General features: G+C 38.9%; 1 pseudogene; it reads right to left on the bottom strand.

Moving 5' to 3' along the window:
• Positions 1-4192: 4192 nt before the first annotated feature.
• LOC148534800 (5S ribosomal RNA) lies at positions 4193-4311 on the bottom strand (annotated as a pseudogene).
• Positions 4312-23126: the final 18815 nt, after the last annotated feature.

The following is a 23126-nucleotide window of genomic DNA, read 5'->3' as shown; positions in this document are numbered from 1 at the left end:
CGACCCGTTTTGTTACCAAATTTATGGAAACGGTAATTAACTGAAAATAACAACCTATCACCCATAATACTTAGGTGCTCTTCAAAATGAGTCTTTGCAGTGAGGTATTCCTGTTTATTAGAAAGAGAAGGGCATTGTTTATATTTTTGGAAAGAGGCTGAAAGTTCTATTTGTAATTTTATGTAATTTTCTGCTTGTTGTTTACGAAGGGAGGAAACATATGAAATAACAAATCCCCTCAATACCGCTTTTGCAGCCTGCCAAAAAAGGGAAGGATCGGAAGTGGCATACGAGGCATTATGAATTTTGTAGTCCTCCCAAGCCACCTTCAAATGATTACAAAATGTGAGAGAGTTGGAAAGGTGGGTTGGGAATCTCCATTGGTGGGTCGGGCTATTATCGGTAGGTATATGCAGAACGATCCATACCAGAGCATGATCCGACAGGGCTATAGGTTCCATATCAGATATTCTAACCCTAGGGAGCAGAGGGGAAGAGATTAATATGTAAAGTTTGATGGGCTGCTGATAAACAGAAAAATTCCCTTTCTGTAGGGTGAAGTGCTCTCCATGCGTCTACCAACAAGAGCTGTTTGGAGAGAAAGGGTATTCCTATTTTAGGGTGGGGCGTTGAGCGGGCATTTGAGGAGGATTTATCAAGGAATGAGGAGGAGACTAAATTAAAATCTCCACAAACGATTAAAGATGTATGGGAATAAGGAGTCAGTGCGGCTAGTAATTTTTGCATGAAGGCTCTAGAATATTGATTTGGAGCATAAAAATTACTTAATGTGAATTTATTATTAGAGAGGGAAATGGAAGCAATCGTATAGCGACCTTCTGGGTCTGAGTATGTAGAGGAAACAGCCAATTGCCAAGTTTTTTTGTAGAGAATCACAACCCCTCTGGCTTTTGAATTGAAAGGGGCAGCTGCAAGGATTGCCCACCCTAGCATTTGCAACTTTGTCATTTCTTGTGGTGTGAGATGGGTTCTTGTAGGAAGGCGATGTCAATGCATAATTTAGAAAGATATAGAAGTATCTTACGACATTTTGCAGGGGAATTGATACCTCCAATGTTCCAGGAGCCCACTCTAAGCTCTATCATCTTCCTCAGTAAAGCGACTAAGATGACTGTCCCATGCAATTACGGGCAAAGATCCAATTAGCTGCAGGGAGAAGAAGGGGGGGAGGGCTAGAACACAAGGGCTGGGAGGGAAGACACCAAACATATAAATGCATAGATCTATAAAAAGCAATCTATGAAGTATCGATGAGATAGCAGAGTATCCCAAAACCCCATTCTTAGATAAGGCCTGGGGGGACCCTCCCGTCTCTGGAACTTCCGAATATTTTAAGGAAAATCAACATTGAAATATTAAACGTTGCTAAATGAAGCAACATTATCTACAAAGAATGCCGGGTAGGAGGGCTCCACAACATACCAGCTAACACATGTAACAGTTTCATATAGCAACAATAATCAATACGGCAATAAAACTATGATAATGATAGTAATAATAAAGGCACCTAAATATTTATCATGTAAAGTATATATATATATATATATATATATATATATATACGCTGCGTATATTTAGAGAGAGAAATAGAGAAATCACTAAATATATGTGAGACCATAATGAGCATACAAGGAGCTTACTAGAGCAATATAAACTTAAGTATAGTACTTAACAAGGAATACTAGAGTCCAGATTTGTGATAAAGGAGGAGCTGAAGGAAAGTAAAGCATAAAAAAGAGACAATCACCATGACACATCTTATCAGATTGCTTCTAGCAAAGATATCAAGGTGGGATGAGGTCGGAAATATCTTCAGCTGAAGCTCGGGATTCTTCATTAAGGTAGCCGGCCGCATCATCTGGATTCGTGAAATCCTTGTAAGAATCTCCTTCGAAGAGCCTTAATTTAGCAGGGTAGATGAGTGCAAATTTGCCCTTATTCTTGACTAGTTGTGAGCATAACAGTGAAAATGCCTTGCGAGCTCTAGATAATTCGACGGAGAAGTCTTGGAAGATATATAGCCATTTCCCTTCCCATATGATGGATTTATTTGCTCGCGAGGCTGTCCAGAAGGCGACCTTGTGCAAGTAATTGAGACATTTGAACAACACAACTCTTGGACGTGAGTCAGCTGGTCTAGGATTGGGTCCTATTCTGTGAACTCATTCAATAACTAAGTCTATACAGACCTTCGAAATTTCTAGGAGAGAAGGGAGAGTATTCCTAATGAAATGAGCAAGTGCTGGGCCTTTTATCGATTCAGGTAAACCAACTAATCTTATGTTGTTGCGTCGAGAGCGATTCTCAATGTCATCTAACTTATTTCGAAGATAATAATTATCTTTCTGTAGAACTTGTATTTGCCCTTTTATATCAAATACATCCTGGAATGTGGCCCCTAATTTTTTCTCTGTCAGAGACCCTTATTGATAATTGCTGAATTTGATCTTTGATGTCAGACACAGCTTGAGAGAGAAGAGGTATCATTGTGGTTTTGATTGCTTCTACTACATCCCTATAGGTAATAGAGTCTGCAGGACCAGGAGCCTGATCTTCTACATGAGCCGCAACCTTTTTGTGAGCTGGTGGAGTGACCTCTGGTTAATCACCTGGTGCCATGCCGTTATTTACACGGCGTTTTTCTTGTCATGGAGGTTTAGGGATAGCTGAGGCCTGGGACTGCAGGTACTTCTTCATACAAGCACAATTGAGATGTGTTGATATATACATTAAGGTTAACAGCTCTGCACACTGCTCGTGTTGGTGGTTATGAATAGAATATAAGTATAAGACGCTTATGGAGACTTATATAAGGATGAAATCCCACCTAATTTCTGTGGGGAGCTCAAACAAAGAGCTATAGAATGGGGGAGATCATAATGTCATCTTCTCCGTGGAAAATAGGCAGCATGCGTCAACTGTAATAGTACTGCGGTCAGGAGTCAATCAGCGGCGGTAGTTAAAGCGTGACCAGTGACTGCACACCTATATAGAAGTATGGTAACAGGGATCTCAGACCTCTTCTGGGTGAGAGTAATGGATAAGTTAGGGGTAGTACACTAAATAATCCTCCCACTGTGTTCAGCGTTCAGCCAACCCGCTGTCCAGGTGAAGGGCTTGTCCCTGTTATTGCTGTGTTGAATGGCTCCCTCATGTCCTGCTGTAGCGTGGCTATTAATAAAGCTGCCAGACACTCCTTCAAGTCAGTCTGCCAGACCGAACTATTAATAAGTCCCGGAGTCGGTGGGAGCTGGTAAATTTCGCAGGGAAGCCTGCAATAGTGGCTCTTTCACTGCTGCCACTTCCGTCTGTCACCCCACACTTAATTACACCCCGTTGCTAATAACACCGGCTTGCAAGACTCTTCCAGGTAAGGGGGGAGGGCCTATAATGGCGGCACTTATCTTGTCCTGACTTGCTGTCTTCCCCGACTGGCGTCACGCACGCGGCCACAGCTCCACGGCAACTAACTGCTGCTGCAGAGAATACTGCCAGGTAACAGGAGGGAGCCTGTATCAGCGGCTCTTACTTTGCTGCCGTTCCGGCATTGCCCACGTGGCCACAGTCCTGCAGCTAACAACCGCGTCTGCTTATATTTCCCGGCGGGCCAGACAGCTCTGCCGATGTCTTGCTGGATCCGCAAGTCAGGAGGAGAAGGAAGGTGCTGCTATGGTGGCTGAAATAGCCTTGAAAAAAGGAATGTACCCGGGAGTTAAACGGAGCTCTCTCACAGAGCTGCTTCCTCCATGAACCTGGAACCGGAAGTATCTCTCACTCCGTGTTATGGATTACGTCATCTTTGTATATGTCGGTGGCCATCTTAGTACTCCCATATGATCTAGATAGTCATCGGTTTTCTGTTATGGTCGCCATCTTGGTACTTCAGCAAAATCATCTAATGGGCATTTTGTTTCTATAAAAAAAGAAACTTCATTATTTCTTCAAAATTATTATATAGTTTGTTGGTCATAATATAGTCTTGTCTATTTTTTTGTCTATTTAATTTTAAATGTCCAGTCTCAGTCTCTTATTTTTTGTATGGTAAAAATGAGAGAGAAAAGGGAAGATGGGTTCCACTGGAAATAGATATTTGTCCTCTGATCAAAATAGAAATAGTTAATCTTTCACCAATGTTCCGCATAAGGGTTATATTCAGTGTATCTCAACTATTAGTCTACAGAACCTGGTCTTCCCAGGAGGTCACCCATCCAAGTACTAACCAAGCCCATCCGAACTTTACTTCCAAGATCAGGCGAGATTGGGTGTTTTACGTATGGTATGAATGTAGATATCATGTTAGACACTGTTTCACCTCCAGGCAATTTAATCCTTAGTGGAAACTTTCAAATGATCTTGAATCCTGGTAATGTTCTTAATTCCAGTGTCCCTTGTATTTCTTGTTATAAAGTTCTTAATGTTTATATCTTTATTGTTCACTGTAGTTTAACTACATAACCTGGGATTCCCCAGAGTTTTCCCTTCCGAATACTAGTCAGGCCCATCCAGTATTCCAAGACTAGTTAATGCATGGTATATATGTAGATGCTATATTCCAGTATTGTAGTCTTCCAAGAATTTCAGATGAAAGGTGCAATCTTGTAATTGTAATTAAATCTCTGCGGCATCAATGTTCTTAGTTCAAATATCCAAAACATTTCCCTTTTCGATAATTTCTTGGCCAAGTCTCCTCCTCTTTCTCCTAGGGTAACTTGTTCTATTGGTTTGAATGTAAGATCCTCTGGATTAGAATTGTGACATAATAAAAAGTGCTTTGAAACTGTGATTAGTTCTAATATTTCTTATGTGATCTTGTATGCATAGTTTCAGTGTCCGCTTTTGTTTTTCCAATATATTTCATACTGCATGTACATTCCAAGAGATAGATTATTGATGTTGAATTACAAGTAATATATTGTTTCATTTTATATTCTTTTGTGTTGTCTGAATTTGTAAAGGTTCTTCTTGTAGGTGGAGAAATTTGCATACATTGCATCTCCCGCCTTTTGTAACTTCCAATAGATTGTAAGGTTTGATGTTTATTGGTAGTATTGGTATCTTTTAGCATACTTGGGGCTATTGTATCTTTTATACTTCTTGCATTTCTGAATACTATTGAGGGTCTTGGAGGGATTATATCCTTTAAGATGGGATCCATCTGTAAGATGTGCCAGTATTTAGTTAATATTTTTTTGATAAGATTTTCCTGACTGTTGTATGTGGTGATAAAGGGAGGCATGTCTTTTTTAGTAACATTCTTATCCTTATATGTTAGGAATTCCACTCTATCCATTTCTGCAGTCCTTATTGCTGCTTCTGAAAGTACTTCATCAGGGTATCCTGTACTGGCAGAAGTAAAACAACCGATTGTTTACAATATGGAGGTGCTACAGATCACTCCATTTTTTTATATAATTTACATATAATGCCTTTCAGGCTAACAATTATAAATTAAAGATAGCTATCATTTATATATACTAATATTATAAGCCAAACTAAAAATACAGGAAATGACATCACAAACAGGTTTGAGCGCTAAATTGTCCCTAATACTGGGGTAAATAAACCAGGATACCTCACATGAATGACACATCCCCTTGATGAAGTTTGATTATTGACGAAACACGTTGGGACTTGCAGTATTCTTACCTCTATGAACTGGGGGCCTGATTCAGAGCCGCTCGTAAGTGGCCACTCGTTCGCTCCGAGCGATGTTCGCACATCTGCGCATGCTTATGGGTCGTAATGCGCATGCGCCAACCAGTCAGTGCGGTCGGAAATTGTGTGTTCGCAAAATAGTGAGTGCCTGCTAATTTGAGTGACAGGATTAGGCGTTTGTGGGTGGTAACATGGGAAGGTGCTTGAAAACGGGGAGTGGAGATCCGAATGCAGGCGTGCCAAACGGTCAAAACGGGCATTTTAAGGGTGTGCATAATTAGCAAAGCAGCGTCATCGGCCACGTCACTTGGTTGTCTCTTAGCCTGAACTGTTTGCATGATTGCGGTAGGAAAATCCAACTACAAGCACTGCGAGCAGTTCAGATGCCTTTCGATGTACTCGATTAATCTAATAAATAGCGATGACATATGATGCGAATGGCCAGGGGGCGTCTTTACAAAATAGCGAGTGCATATTTCGTTCGCTCGCTCAGACATAGAGGCGTCAACAGACCGCAAAGAGTGAGCACTCTATTAAAATATCCGGCCCCTTTTTCTGAATGAGTGAGCGCAAATAGCGTCCAGCTCTGAATCAGGCCCTGGGTTTGAACACCCTATCAAGATAAGCATACTGTATGATTTACCTCTTTAATCTATTTATTTTTACTTTTATGGAGTACTATTTTATTTAACATCGTTACATCATACTTATGCTGTCCCATCTTGCCCATTTATATTGCATTTATTGTGTTTATATTTCTGCTTTTTATGTAAATTAAAATGTTTTTTTTAATTAACTTTATAATGGATTTGCACTGTCACTATTTTTAATAATTAAGTTTTAATTATAAAATTGTATTGAATACTACCTACTATTTATTTTACATATATTTTGCACATATGCACTAGACACTTTGTATACAAATTTTATATACACCTTTCTTTGTATACAGTGTATAGGCACTATTGTCGCTCACCTACCACTTCACTGATTCATGTGTTCAATGTGGTAATTAGCCATTACCAACTTACTGTGGTCAGAGCAGACACTTATAACAAACTAAGAAATTGCAAAAAATACTAATTTATACATTGAAGTCAAATAATGAAGCCTTGTCAAAACCAGTCGCCGAGTCCATTCACACTACACACACACATATATATATGTGTATATATATATATATATATATATATATACATATATATGTAAGCGTGTGTGTATATCTCTATATATATATATATATATATATATATATATATATATATATATATATTATCATACAAACTCGGCACTCATTGCTTTTCAAACTGCAACTCCTTTGAATACAGGGAATGTTGTTCCAAAATATTGCAGTAATTTGTTAAGCTCATCACCACTTCACGGTCATTCCCATCTGGCCAGTCCCTACACTGATTCTCAGATAAATGATCTTGGTCTGCCATCTTGGGCTCAAGCTTGCATACATTTTAAACATTAATATGGGTCCTGGCTTAAAGAGGCAGGACCACACCCAGGGATATCAGTAATAAGCACCTGGATGTAGACAAAAAAAGTTTGTCTAAAATTGAAAAACAGGGTGCCCTAGCAAGTGTGACCACACAATTTAAATAAATGACAGGCTAAATCCATGGCACTCAAACACCTGGGGTGCCCTTAGTATGTGACCACACCATCTACATAAAAGATATAATACAAACTCGGCACTCACTTGCTTTTCAACCTGCAACTCCTTTGAATACAGGGAATGTTGTTTGCAAAATATTGCAATCATTTGTTAAGATGACCAGTTTGAAAAGCAAGTGAGTGTCCTGTCTTTCTGCACTGGTGGTGTCTTGAGAAAGACTGCGTTTGTGCGGTCGAAACATCGACTCTTTTACAGCACCAATGTTGCGATTTTTAAAGTAGGTGATTTTACACTTTTGAAGGAAAGCCCTGGTGAGTGAACTTATTTGTTTCTGTTATGGATATGGTGGTCGTGCGTCATCATGGAGGTATCACCAAAGGCAAAGCCTGATCATTAAATATATAGTGAGAGCTGGCTGTCATTTTTTAAATATATATATATATATATATATATACAAGCCTTGATAAAAAGGCCATCCAGGTCTTGAAATGTTGGCTTAAATATAAAGCATAGGGATGTGTGAGACTGGTGCCAATTTCCCTGTTAGATCCAAAGGTAGGTCCAGATGTGCAACTTGGAATTGTAGGAGCCTTTCAACAATGCTCCACAAAAGACAGTTATGGAAACACAGGATGGTTCCAGCACTTTCTATGATCTTTCCTATAAATTTATTTGATGGTGTTCTCTATGTATTCAGAGATATGAAAAAAAAATAGAATGGCAATATCATATAATACCATCAAATGAAAAAGTTTTATTTTTTAAGAAAAATAAATGCACTCACCATTTACTGGCGGGTGATCGGCATTAGACACAATTTTCACCATGGTCCTGCAGTGGTTGCAAAATGCAACGTAGATCTGGATACCTTTGGGTCACTCCATAGATGGGGAAAACACATATGACAAGATTCCATAGTGCAAATCAGTAACCCCAATACAAGGTCCTACAAGGTTAAGTAGTGTACTCACCTTGAATGGGGTGTAATCGAAGCCTTGGACATTTGTATTTTAAAACCGATGTCCATCATTTTAATATAGACTTTGTTGAGCTTTGTATATTTAAATCCAAAAAAATGTTGCTTGCAAAAGTCCAGTAATCAAATAATGTATATTAGTCTATAATGGTGTTATCTAATTACACCAGACGATAATAAAAATTATTTTCATTGTAAGTAGACATTTAAAACAAATATTACATTGAAATAAAGCAATTGGGATTAATATATATATATATATATATATATATATATATATATATATATATATATAAAAATTAGAATAAAATAATCAAAAAAAATTGTTTGTTTAAAAACAATTGTTTAAAAAACAAAATACATAGTTCAGAAATGAAAAAGAGGAGAGAACCAATGGGTGGTTGCCTAGCAACGCATTTCACAGAATCAACGTCTGCTTCCTCAGGCTGGTAGTTAAAGAATGACCAACCTGGCCTTTATATAGGGAGCTGGGAGTTAGTTAACGATGATTGACATGACCCATGTGATGTGACTTAATTGAAGAAAAAAAAACACATTGCACAGAAAAAAGTGCTAGTAATGTGAGAGGGACTTCTTAAAGTGATGTTATTTTTAATGTATAAATGGATGGATGTTGTATACAATTATATATATGTGTGTGTTTTAGAACTTCAATAAATAAAATAATAAATAGATAGAATTGATCTCTAATAAGTGTGTGAATATAAAAAAGTGTTGTATGTAAATTGTGAATATTATGCTCACCCATACATTGATTTGAAGTGCAATTGGGATTGTGCCTTCAGGGGATATAATTGTGCATCAAACAAAAAATATGAGATGGCCAACTGGCACTGGAAATTTTTCTCTAAAATCACTTTAAAGAAGAGAAAATACAACAAGAAGTGATTATAATCTTTTTTACATAATAATGTCCTTTTTTAGGGACTGTGTTGGATGACTTCTCACTTTAGCTAGGTGAGATGTATACACATAAATGTATCTTTATGACTTTTCCTGTCAATCCTTTATTCCCATCATCTCTGTTATATGCAATGGATCCTCTCCATATATAACCAAAAGAGACTAATCATAGTGTTTAAAAGTTTCACATTTATTCACAGACAAAAGAAATAATAAAAATTTACTTTGTACCATAAAAGGCCTTTCCAGAAAGGCACGATATAAGATGTAACACAAAAGCAGAGGATGGCACCCAGGTAAATTACCTCACTCCTGACGTGTGGGGAGGAATGCTGCCTAAGATTTGGTGACCTGCTCCAGCAAAGAGCACATCAGGAGGGAGGTGATTTAACCGGGTGGCATCCTCTGCTTTTGTGTTACATCTTATATCATGCCTTCCTGGAAAGGCCTTTTATGGTATAAAGTACATTTTTATTATTTATTTTGTCTATGAATAAATAAAACTGGTGTTTTGGTTTTCAACTCTCCTTCTTCCTGATATATGTCCAAATCCAAGAAGACAATATTCTTTTTGCTCATGGTGGTTTCAAACTTCAGATTCAAATAATTTGTGTTCAAATACAATAACAATTCCATTAAAACTTCTTCATCTCCCTTCCAAATAAAAATGATATCATCAATTAAGTGTGCCATAGGACCAGGTCAGGTTTGCACCAAAAGGGTGGTTGTTCCATATTTCAGTATGTTCCCAGTGGCCCATAAATAAATTTGCATAACTGGGTGCAAACCTGGTCCCCGTGGCGGTGCTTTGGATTTGTAGGTAAAATTGTTTTAAAGGTTAAAATAATTGTGACTTAAAATGAAGGAAATGCTTTCCAAGATAAAAGCTACCTGGTCTTTATGTAATTTCTTATCCTCTTCAAGAAATTTTTTTGTAGAAGAGACACTATGTTCATGTCGGATGCAGGTGTATAAAGAGGAGACATCGACTGTACATACAGTAATATGAATTAATTTTCCCATGAGATATTTTTCAGGATACTGATGATTTTGGTTGAGTCCTTGAGATAAGATGAGAGGGTACTTACTATAGGTTGCAAATAAATATCCACATATTTCGATAGCCCCGACATTAGGGAATCAATGCCTGACATGATCGGTTTTCCAGGTGGATGAGCCTGGACTTTGTGGATCTTGAGCAAAAACATAGAAATAAGGAATACATAGACATGTGATAAAGATGTATTCAAATTCTGTTTTCTGTAGTATTCCTTGGTCTAATGCCTTTTTAAGATGGTGTACAGTTCACATTTCAAAGATGTAGTTGGATCTCAATCCAACATCTTGTAAGTGATTGCATCTTTTAGCAGGCATTCTGTTTCCTCATAATAATCAGTGGTATTCATGATGACAGTACCCCCCCTTTTCACATAAATATCATTCTATACAACATCCATCCATTTATACATTAAAAATAACATCACTTTAAGAAGTCCCTCTCACATTACTAGCACTTTTTTCTGTGCATTGTGTTTTTTCTTCAATTAAATCACATCACATGGGTCATGTCAATCATCGTTAACTAACTCCCAGCTCCCTATTTAAAGGCCAGGTTGTTCATTCCTCAACTACCAGCCTGAGGAAGCAGACGTTAGTTCTGTGAAAAGTAGAGAGAACCCATTGGTTCTCTCTACTTTTTCATTTCTGAACTATGTATTTTGTGTTTTAAACAATTGTTTTTAAAAAAACTAATTTTTTGATTATTTTATTCTATTTTTTTAATATATATATTTTTTAATCCCTATTGCTTTATTTCATTGTAATAATTGTTTTCAATGTCTACTTACAAAGAAAATAATTTTTATTATTGTCTGGTGTAATTAGATAACACCATTATAGACTAATAAACTATAAATTATTTGATTACTGGACTTTTGCAAGCAAACATTTTTTTGGATTTAAATATCTACACAAAGCTCAACAAACTCTATATTAAACTGAAGGACATCAGTTTTAAAATACAAATGTCCAAGCCTTCAATCACACCCCATTCAAGGTGATTATACTACTTAACCTTGTAGGACCTTGTATTGGGTTTACTGATTTGCACTGTGGAAGCTTGTCATATGTGTTTTTCCCCATCTATGGAGTGACACAAAGGTATCCAGATCTATGTTGCATTTTGTAACCACCGCAGGACAGCGGTGACAATTGTGTCCAACACCTATCACCAGCCGGTAAATGGTGAGTACATATTCTTTTCTTAAAAAAATAAAACTTTTTTTGACGTTATTATACAATATTGCCATTCTGTTTTTTTTATATATATCTGAATACATCGAGAACACCATCAAACAAATTTATAGGATAGCTAATAGAAAGTGCTGGAACCAACCTGTGTTTCCTTAAATATAAAGCACCTGTGTTGATTTTTTGAAAGTCTGTCTGAGTGTCGCCTGATCATTTGTCTGTGGGATAACTGCCATGTATCACTGTTCCTAAAGTAGGCACCCCGGCATTTGCAGACAGACTATATGTTACTGAATATCAACATGCATATATATATATATATATATATATATATGCATGTGTGTAGGTGTACAAGGTCTTTAGTGACTGACATAGATAATGCAAACCAATGTGTTATAAGAGATACAAATGTATCATCAATGTGCTACATAAATCATAAAAAAGCATATCGGTACAAATTTCTATTTTTTAAATATAATAAACAAACAAACAATTATAGACTGCTAGCCTGTGTGTGTTTTCAAGGAGCTCTAGCAATGACCCTTTAGGTTTAAGTAGGTGCAACAGGTGTATTTTATGAGGTACAAAGTGTTAATCAATACTTAAAAACTGGCCTTAATTCAGGTTCAATAAAATACAGAAGTCAGATGTACTGTATTAAAAGCATAGGATAATACACATAAAAATATTTGTCAGAGCTTCAATAGGTTTTCTAAAAACTTTAAAAACACTCTAAAAAGTACAAAGTATATGAAAGTTCTCTGAAATTCATAAGGTGCTTATCTTTAGTAATTCAATAGGCAAGAGGCAGCTCCCCAATGCGTTTCATCCACTAGGGACTTCATCAAGGGGCACCCTTTTTAGAACACCTATTGAAGCTTTGACAAATATTTTTATGTGTATTCTCCTGTGATCAATCTTCAAATCTTTCAACTTCAATAACAACGTATTGGTACCTTTAATGTAAGATGGCAAATGCTGAATGCAAGGATTTCATATGGAATACAAGTAGACAGCTATGCGATGGAATAATGATCCCTGGGCAGACATTATCGGATGCTCGGGGGGATTAACAGAGTCTTTATGTAATTTTGGCAGAGTATAAAACAAAGGAATAATGGGATAATCTATCAATAAAGATGTTTTCAATTCTAACAAAATAGTACACTCAATACATGCTTGATTTAGCAATTCATCCAATTCTTTTTTATATATGGCAGTTGGATCATACCCCAAACATTCAGATGTTGAGGTTTCACCCAACTAACAATAACATTTCTCTCTATACTGCTCAAGTCTCTGGACCACCACTGCTCCCCCTTTATCAGCATTATGGATATTTTCTTAAGGATAAAGATTTCAATGCTACCCCTTCTTCTCTAGTAAGATTCTGATGAAATTGATGGTTAATTGGAGGAGTTGGGGATAAACCCACTTGATCAAAAAGACATAAAAATGTCCTAATTGATGCACTTTGAAACACTGGGTAAACTTAGACCGTGGTATAATTTTTCTCAAAAATTCAGGAATAGTTACAATAGTCTCATCGGGGGATTTTTTAGGTTGTTTTCCGAAGTGATCCTTCAATTGCAAAGTATTATTCAACTTAAAAGAGTCCACCTGCCATTGAAAAGTGTCCATATCTGAGGTAGGAACGAAGGATAAACCTTTAGAGAGCACCCTAAGTTCATCTGTAATTAATGGAATGCCAGAGAGATTAAATACCAGGGTTTCTAATGCTGCAGTGGCCTTTTTTTATTTGTTTTGCCCTCCTCGTTTTCCTCCATTTGGGGTTAACCCCATAGATCGAGTTTGGGTCCCCAAAGGGAATGAACCTGTGTTAGAGGATGAAGGACCCCCTTCAGTTTCACTCTGTGAATTGCTCGACCCCACCATTTCCTTGTATCTAGGACAAATTCTCTGTGTCTTAGGAAAACTCCTCTGTCGGTCTTTGTAAGTGGTAGTTTTATTGATCCAAGAGTAAACACATCTCTGATCATAATCAGCTTGAACCTTGTGCAGCTTCTTTTTTTAAACAGGATAAGATCCCGCTTATACTGCTCCATTTGAGTAGACAGTTTCTCCATCCATGCATTATTAATATCCTGGACCAATGTAAGCTTATGTGCTGTTTCAAACTCCACGACCTTCTGCTTAATACAGTTTAATTCCCTCATAGCCCCCTCTATCAACAGCAATAAGAAGTCCATTGAGAACTCATTAAGTACCGCAATCCATCTATGGCAGAAATTTAAATTCTATCTGCTGATTGTTGGCATATTTTTGATGCAGAACCCTCTAGGGATTTGCTTGCTCTGATAGTAATGAGACAAATTTATGCTGTGGTAGAGGAAATCACATCATTTCTGTTTCTGTTTAAGCTTTAATAATTGTTGAAAAAGAATATCGGGAGTTAAAAGAAATGTATCATCATCCAATTTTAATTTGTTGAGGATGGCTTCTGCCTCTGCATCTCTCTCTAGCATCCAAATGTAAAAACTCCAAAATGGAATCTGCTTTACTGCCAGTCACCATCCTGTTTAAAATCACCAAGAGACACAAATAGTATATACCCAAAAAGGAAAATGATTGTATCTCCAAAATATATGATCGTCAGGAATTGAATAAGATAAAACATAAGGTTTTGCAAATTCCCCGTGAAGAGTTGCTGTGCCCAAAGAATAAAAAAAAAATAATTGGATAATAAATGTATCCCTCGGGTTAACAGATTTTGTAAGGAGAGTATGCATATTTTAAGTCAGGCTAAGCAGTGGTGGCCCATAATTAGTTCTGATAAGGATTTGCCTTCTTTACATGATTCTAGACTTTTAACCAGCTTCACTAGACATAGGAATATTGGTGATCGCTTTATGTGATTGGATATTACTGGTTTAGATCGTCAAACAAAATCAACACACTATTTGAACACTAAGGTGGGGTGTCATTGCTGTCTTGGCTGCGTTACCTGTAGAACTTTAATAATGGGGACTTCCTTTAGTCCTCCTCATACTAAGAAACATTTCAAAATCAATTTTGCATTGACATGTTCTACTACTTTTGTAATATATATGCTCACGTGTCCCTGTGGCCTGTCGTATGTGGGGAAAACTCAATGACAGTTCAAGGAGTGCATGGCCCTTCATAGGTCTGCCATACAACAGGCCATAGCAAGTGGCTCCAGCGTGCAACCAATGGCTTGACACTGTACTCGTTTTAAATATGGGGTGGCATGTATTAGAGCTATAATTATTGACCATGTGCCCCCACTTGTTAGGGGTGGTAATAGAAAGAAGATCCTTATGCAGAAAGAAAGCAAATGGATCTTTGTTTTGGATACTATTGCCCCCAGAGGTCTCAATGAGACCGTGGCTCTCCAATGCTTCCTTTAAGGTATTACTTTAAGTATCCTGTCTAGATAGTTTATAACTTATTTTATGTGCAGGCTTTGTTACATTTAAAGCATTTATATTTACAGTATTGTGTGTTAATTTATATCACTGCCTGTGTTCCTAATTTTTATTTTTTACTATTGATTATTGTTTTGACCACGTGCTGCTTATGGGGAGCGGATGTATGACATTTTTTAATTTTGTTTGTGGTCGCCTGGTAATGGTTGCATGGAATCGCTCTCCCTGTGGGATGCCGGCTGATGACGTCAGGGGGGCTGCGTCAGTGAGATTGGACGCGTGTCCCGGATGTTGGACGCTGGCATCCTTCAGGTGCATAGATCTGTGATTAGTTCTGTGACTATAAATGTCTGTTTTATGTTAATGTTTTTTGTATATTGCTGTCTCTGACGAAATGGGGGAACCCTAAAACGTCAGCTTATTAAAGGACTGTTTAAAGAATTTGTATCAGTCTATGGAGTGCTGCTTTGTATAAGGAGGTGTGGGTCACACTTTGGAAAGGCACCCTAGCAAGTATTTCATTACCCTCTATATGTGAGTGCTGGGTTTTCTGGATTCATATATATATATATATATATACATATATATATAATCCAAAGAACCCAACACTTTGGGGCCCCTCTGGGCAGCTTCTGCTCTGGTGCCTTCCTTAGGAGGAGAGCACCTCCATATACATCCAAAACAAAAATAGGGCAGCATTTAGAGACTTCCAATAAAGTGAACAATTTATTGATGCATAGTTGAAAACATCAACATTTCAGGGAGCAAGTCCCTTTCTTCTGGATAAAGACATACCACATCTAGCAAACCTTTAAGTAAGCTTACCTCCATGATCCCCCTCGGTGAGAGCCGCAATAATAACAGCTTGATTTTCGCCGTGCGCACTTCTCCGGTTTCAGAATCTCCCTGACCTCCAGTAGTGATCACTCCAGGCTGCAAACTGTAGTCATGACAATGCTGGAAAAAATTTAAATAAACAACAATAAGAATGGCACAGATGCACACTACAAATACTAGACAACTAGTATAAATGTGCCACACTCGTAATCAGGGCCACCATCAGGGGGGATCTGCCAGTACTCCTGTGCCGGGCCCAGACAGCTGAAGGGCCCAGCCACAGGCAGAGTTGATTGCTAATTAATCACCTGTCACACAGGACAGCTGAAGCTGCTGTAGTGTTTGCTGGTGATATGAATGAATTATTGCACAGCTAAGCTGTGATGAGTCATTTGTTAATTAAGTCTCCAGGCATGCTAGCAGCACACAAGCTAGTGTTGTCAGGTGCAGGATTCTCCTGGAAGATCTGTGATCCATGTTGCAGCCTGGGGGTCTGGTGGTTTTGTCATCCACACAGCCCAGGAAGAATGCTGCAGACAGCCCAGTAAGTTCATGGATCTAATTTCTTGTGTCTGCAGCTCTATTTTCCCTCTCTACCACCTTGATGTCTGTCCCTGTCTGCTTTGCCACATAGTAGAGGCCACACGGGCAGCTGATGACATACACCACAAACTTCGATGTGCAAGTATGGGGCTGATATGGAAAATGATCATATAAAATGATGAAGTCTCCTTGAATATTTTTATTTATGTACATCAATACAGAGCTGGCAGAAATATCATTACAAGCTGCCCATACATTGATTGTACAGACATTATATAACAAAAATTATTTTACACATAAACCAATCAAATGATTCAAACAACAGTCATTATCCCACTCCTCCAAGACCTAAGGCCAATCAAATCATTATTTTACCCCCTAATTGGAAGAAATCCAATCTCATTATTATAGTCTCCTAGCAATAATCATGTTTATGAGCCAGACATCAAAAAGGACATTTAACCTTTAGACATACTTTTAGGTTCCTCATGATTCTGATAAATGGCCTACCACAACCTGGTATTTTAAGCCAGACATGGTCTGCTGCTGGTTGTACTTCCTTATAGCCCTGCAAATCATGCAAAGGTTGCATTAAGATTAAAATAAACAAATAGAAAGTAGGGAAGCACTCAGTGGTGCATATGTTAATGGTGGCCTATCTCTAATGGGAAATAGACTAATGTGAAATAGCCTATTATGATGTGGGTGTTTATATGGTGTAACTAGGATCTTCTCATATGTGGTAAAATGGAATAAGATATTATGTGGGAGATCTGGTCAGCAAAAACTTGAGGCTGAAGCTTGTTAATGAAGTTATAAAGTCTCAAAGGTCTATATGGATCTGGTGGACAAAATCTGTTGGCTGGAAGTTCAACACATGTGTTTAGATTTTTTTGAGATTTATGATGCTGGTAATTGTACCAAAATTTGTGGTGACTAGGTGGGCAATTATTTTTGGCTGGGTATTCGGAGAATGTGCGATAGTCCTTTTTCACTGATGTAGTTGATGCGCTCCTCCTCCCAGCTCACATTACCTCAGAGATAGGAACACAGTATCAGAGTGACAATGACACTATGGTGCAGTGTGATATAGGTAATAATAACTTACTTACCAATAGTGTGCATCTGCTGATCCGTCACTTCTATGCGAGTCCTCCGGTGTGTGTGTGTGTGAGTGGTGGGGGGAGGAAAGAACTGAAATGATGCTGAGGCTTAAATAATGATATTCTAGTTTAATAAGCAATAAAGTTACAGCCTTAAAGCTCAGCATAAAGGATATAGAAATTCAGACTGTGGGTAAAATCAAAGTGTCTGCAATTCTACCCAACGCGTTTCATCCCTAGGAGCGACTTTTTCAAGGGCAAATGTCTGTTCTTGACCACTTACCCTGTTTCATAGTGAGGATCCTCATTATCTAAAACTGTGGTGCATGGTAAAAAGCCACACTTTTGGGTTCCGCTATCAGCACATGCGCCGTGTATGTCCGTGTAGTGCACATTACTACATGAATGGACAGTGGACATCTGTGGTAGCACAGTATTACTTATTTCCTTGTGCCTTCCTTTTACAATGTAGGCTCTATATTCTGTAATCTGGACTCTATAGGAGGTGGCAGCCATCTTTTGGTATGTCTTCATTCTCTCTATTGTCCATGGTAATAGTCCCAAAGTGTCCTTTACATTGATGTTGGCGGCCATCTTCCGTTAGTCCATAATGTATTGGACAGCCTATGGTGAAGTGATCTGTTTATTTCCACATATAAAGATGTGTCCACATACACCTTTGTGAAAATTGAGCCATGGCCTACCATTCATGTCATCAGATATACATGCCAAGATATACATGTCGGGACATGTGTAAGGAGGCTGAAATATAGTGTAGTACCACTTTACAGACAGCGGGTGGCATTTTTAGAAAAGTATACTGTTGCTGCCTAAGTAGAAAGCTGGAGAGGAAGATACAATTACAGTAAGCTGCTTCCCATTGCAGTGCCAGACAGGCTTACAAAATTTCCTGCATACTTTGGCTAAATATACAGTAAAAAGTCCTACAGAATAGAAAATAGCACTTGGAAATATAGCACCATATTTCATATACTAAAAAATACTATTGCTATATTTCTAGCTGGATCTAGAACAGAAGCTGTCAGTTTCAGTTCATTTTCCCTTTTGTAAGAGGTAAAAGACTTCAGTATTTGCCTGTAGGTGTTATAGTGTAGTGGTAAGGTGACTGCACATCACACCAGCAAATTAGGGTTTGAATCTCAGTGTAAACCTATTTTTTTCTCGAAAAAGAAATTTTTATGATTCAATATATATATAGTATCATTCAAAAACTGACCATCAGTAATATACTATATGTGTATGTCCTTCTCCAGGTAAATCCTTTGCTTTTCTCAACACAGAGGGGAGGGGGGAGGAATTAATTTTGTAAAGGCTGCACATTTTCCACAGACAGACAACAAACCACATTTTCATGAGACACTTTTGTACATTGACACAGAAGCATGGATGGGATCAGTGAGACCCCTCTGTGCAGCTATGTATTTCAATGACATAGATGCATGCATGGACCAGGAGATCCATGCTAAATGCATCTGGGTCATTGACACAGAGCATAGACAGGGTCAGAGAGACCCATCTGTGTTGCTGTGGTAAAAAAAAAAACCTGTGAAAACAAATAAATAAAAAATGGCATGCCCCCCTCCACAAAAGAGCCCTGAGCTTTTATTGACCCACTGCTGGATTTGATGTAATACAGGGGACAAATGACATAGGGGTCCCCTGTACTTAAGCACAACAAGCACTGGGCTAGTCAGAACCAGCTCTGGTTGCAAAAATATGGGGGACAAATGACATAGCGACAGTGTGCAACTAGCACTGGGCACTGATCTGATTTTGGAAATACAGGGGGAAAAAATTAGTAGGGTCCCCCTGTAAAATTCAGAACCAGCACCAGACTTTTTCTAGTGAGGGGGCTAATGCAACAGCCAGGGGAGCCCTTTCACTGGGCCCCCCAGTCAAAGCATTAAACCTGACTGCTAATCAGCCCAGGCTGGGGATCACTGGGGAGCTAAGGACCCCCTAATCAGAGCCAACACTTGGGATGTTCGACCAGTGGGGTCGAACAAGGGCGCCGACTCATAGAGGATGCTTGGATCTCTCTGCCTGCCCCGATCCCTAACCCAAGGCAAAACCTCGCGATCCCACTCTTGGGTCCGAGGTTGTGGGGTCACAAGGTTTTGTATTGAGCAGGCTTAGAGCTGATTGGCTGAGAGAGCCTTCCATCACAGCTCTCAGTCACTCAGCATTAAGCCCATTTAATATGCACACAGGAAGCAAAAGAAGATGGCGCCCACCATCGCCCGCTGCCCTTCACCACCTGCACCCCCACTGCTGACACTGCCGGCACCCCACTGGCAGCATCCGCTGCTGATGACACCACCGCTGCCAACACTCCTGCACTGCTGCCCTTACGTACTGAGGACACAGTCAGAGACTCCCACACTGCCAACACTGCCAGCACTCCCACACTGTGGACACCACCAGCACCCCTGCACTGCCGACATTGTCAGCACTCATGCACTGAGGACACCGCTGGCACCACCGCTCTGCCGAAATTGCCATCACCCTGCATTGAGAACACACCTACACTGCCAACACAGTCAGCAAACCTGCACTGAGGACACTGCTGGCACCCTTGCACTGCCGACATCGCCGATACCCTTCACTGAGGACACTGCCAGCACCACAGCACTGCCATTCCATGTACTGAGGACATCACCAGCAACCCCTGCACTGCCAACACAGGCAGCAAATCTACACTGAGGACACTACTGGCACCCCCACTCTGCCGACATCGCCGGCACCCTGCATTAAGAACACCCCTGTACTGCCAACACAGTCAGCAAACTTGCACTGTGGACACTGCTGGCACCCCTGCACTGCCAACATCACTGGTACCCTACACTGAGGTCACTGTCAGCACTACAGCATGGCCAAACCACATGCTGTGGACACCATCAGCAATCCTACAATGCTGATGCAGCCAGCAAACCTGCACTAAAGACACCACTGGCACTGCTGACATCGTCAGTACCCTTCACTGGGGACCCTGCCAACACCAATGTACTGCCAACACCATTCCATGTACTGAGGACACCATCAGCAACCCTGCTGTGCCAACAGTGCTGTCACAGTATGTGCACTATTGGTGTATCCAATCCACACTGTTTAACACACTGTATCCATGTTGGAAATTGGATGATGAACTGACACATGTTAGTGTCGCCCACTGTGTCACTTAGCTTAGTCAGCCAGCTAGCTGGATGCAACCTTTTGGCCTTAACAAGATGAAAAATATAATATTGTGAGGTGGTCATAATTGATTGGAAATGACTGTAAATAAATGTTATTGAGGTTAATAATACTGTAGGAACAAAAACAAGCCCATATTGTGATTTCAACAATTTTTATGATATTTTAAGAAAATATCCAGATCCAAAACCAAAACACAAAACACCAAGGAAAAAATCCAAAACCAGATTTAGATCCAAAACCAGGGGAGATCCAGATACCAAACCAAAACACGACAGTGGGCGCACATCTCTCTGTCTCTCTCTCTCTCTCTCTCTCTCTCTCTCTATATATATATATATATATATATATACATATATATAGCAACTGACATACTGTGTATACTTTACTGCAATAACAAAGTGGAAAACAAAACATTGTGCTTCCAGCTACATTACTGGTCTATGAATGTACAATATAACCATAGAAAATGAGTACAGTTTTGGGAGGAAGGGAGGGACTGAAAGTACAAAAGGGCAACATTACTGAGTAGTAACAACACACAGGGGGAGGGCTAATGAAAACTTGATTTGTTGTCTGTGTAAAAAGTGCAGCCTTTACAAATGAATTCCACCTCCCTCCCCCTCTGTGTTGAGACAAGCAATGGGTTAATCTGAAAAAGGACATTAACATACTGTAAATTACTGATGGCCAGTTTCTGAATTATAATGTATATCTAGAACCAGTACTGTATAAGAAATATCAAGCCATATTTTCAGGGGGAAATTTCTACACTAAGAAATCACTACACACACATGCCGTCCTCACTGACTCAGATCCCCACAGCCTCTAGATAAAATATGATATTATTCTAAATTTTTTTATTGTTATTACAATAATATTATTGAAATTATATTATTGAATTTTATAAATTTATTTTTGGAGCAAAAAAATAAATGTTTACACTGGGATTCAAACCCTAACTGCCAAGTGTGATGTGCAGTGACTTTACCACTACGCCACAATACTGGTGGATGGGAAGTACAGAATCTGTCTTTTGAGGAACTGATGACAGTTTCCTAGTGAGTTTTTTTGGTGCTAGTACAGTGTTTAGGTGGCTAGTACAGTGATTTAGATGCAAATGCATATTGCACCTTAACATAAACACTCCTCAAAACTCCTTGTTTGCCCACTATTAAAATCCAAAGGATTGATTGTGTCATGCCAAATTGAGAGCCATGGCACAGTTTTCAGAAAGGTGTATGTGGACACATCTGTAGATGGAAATAGTTTCTGATTTTGGTAAATAGGTGCAGTGATGTGTCAACTCCAGTTTTTGTGATGTTGTGTCACCTGCACCTATTAATATGTCACTAGTGAATAATGTTGGGGTTTTCTTACAAATATCCTATAATGTCAGTATATTGGGAAATTCTAGAAGGGATTCATATAGTTACACTTCACCCCTCGTGTTAACAGTTGGAAGAATACTAAGCTAGATTGCTAATGATAATGGCAAAAGGTACTATATATCGCATGTGACACTACTTGAACTACCTGTGTGGAGTAAAGTGGCGAAAAGATCTTCCACATAATCTCCTATTCCAATTTAACACATTGAGAAGATCCTAGTTACACCATATAAACACCCACGTAATTATAGGCTATTTCACATTCGTTTATTTCCCATTAGATACCGGCCACTATTAACATACCCACCAGGGAGCACTTCCCTCTTTTCTATTTGTTTATTTTCTCTGAATTAGGGAAGTAAGGATACTTCCTGAGGTAGCAGCTAGTGGGATTAAACATAGCCTTTTTAAAGTGCTGACCATCAACCTTAATCAACTAACAATTCTTATTAAGGATAAAATGTTTGCACATATAAGCAAATTCATTAAAAGCATAGTTATAAAAAACAATTAGAAAATTAGCTATGGTTTCATTCAGCTGCCATCTTGTCTTCACACTGCCATATCAGGGGCCATCTGATGTCAAACTTCTGTCCCGAGAAAGGATGCCTAATCTCATTCCCTGTAATGAGATAGTTGCAAGTCATGCACCCAAGACATTTAAGGCAACCATTCCTCTTGATCTTAAAATGTCTATTAGATTTGTCAAACCCAGACATGTCTGTTTTGACAATAATACTCCTTATATTCCTACCTATGGAGGAGCTGGGCATGATTTTCCAGCACATCAACTAGTGATACAGATGATAAAATGGTTTATAACACCCCTTCTCAATGACAGCTTAATTACCCTTTAGGAGTCAAGACCCAGTCGGGGGGTACTGGCCGGGGATGAAACCAATCAGGAGAGGGTTCCAGACATGGCAACAGAGGAAAAACAAAACCCCTCAGAGGGATGTAGATTTAATTTTCAATTTGTCATCAGCCAACTTATCACCAGCAGGAATACAGGTGCTGAAAGGGGACTTTACTTTGTACCGGAAAATGTTCCAGATGATTTCGTTTGGAAGTTTGATTCCTTTAAATTACATTGTACATTGAAATTAAAAGAACACTTTGGGAAACAACAGCCCAGAGTACAACAAGACGAAGTACCTATGTGTTTGCAGAATATTGGCCCTA

Source organism: Taudactylus pleione, unplaced genomic scaffold, assembly GCF_031769625.1.
Source record: "Taudactylus pleione unplaced genomic scaffold, aTauple2 ptg000064l, whole genome shotgun sequence".
In the NCBI taxonomy this organism is placed as follows: domain Eukaryota; kingdom Metazoa; phylum Chordata; class Amphibia; order Anura; family Myobatrachidae; genus Taudactylus; species Taudactylus pleione.
Note: the sequence above shows the minus strand (reverse complement) of the source record. Positions and strands in the feature narration are given on the sequence as shown.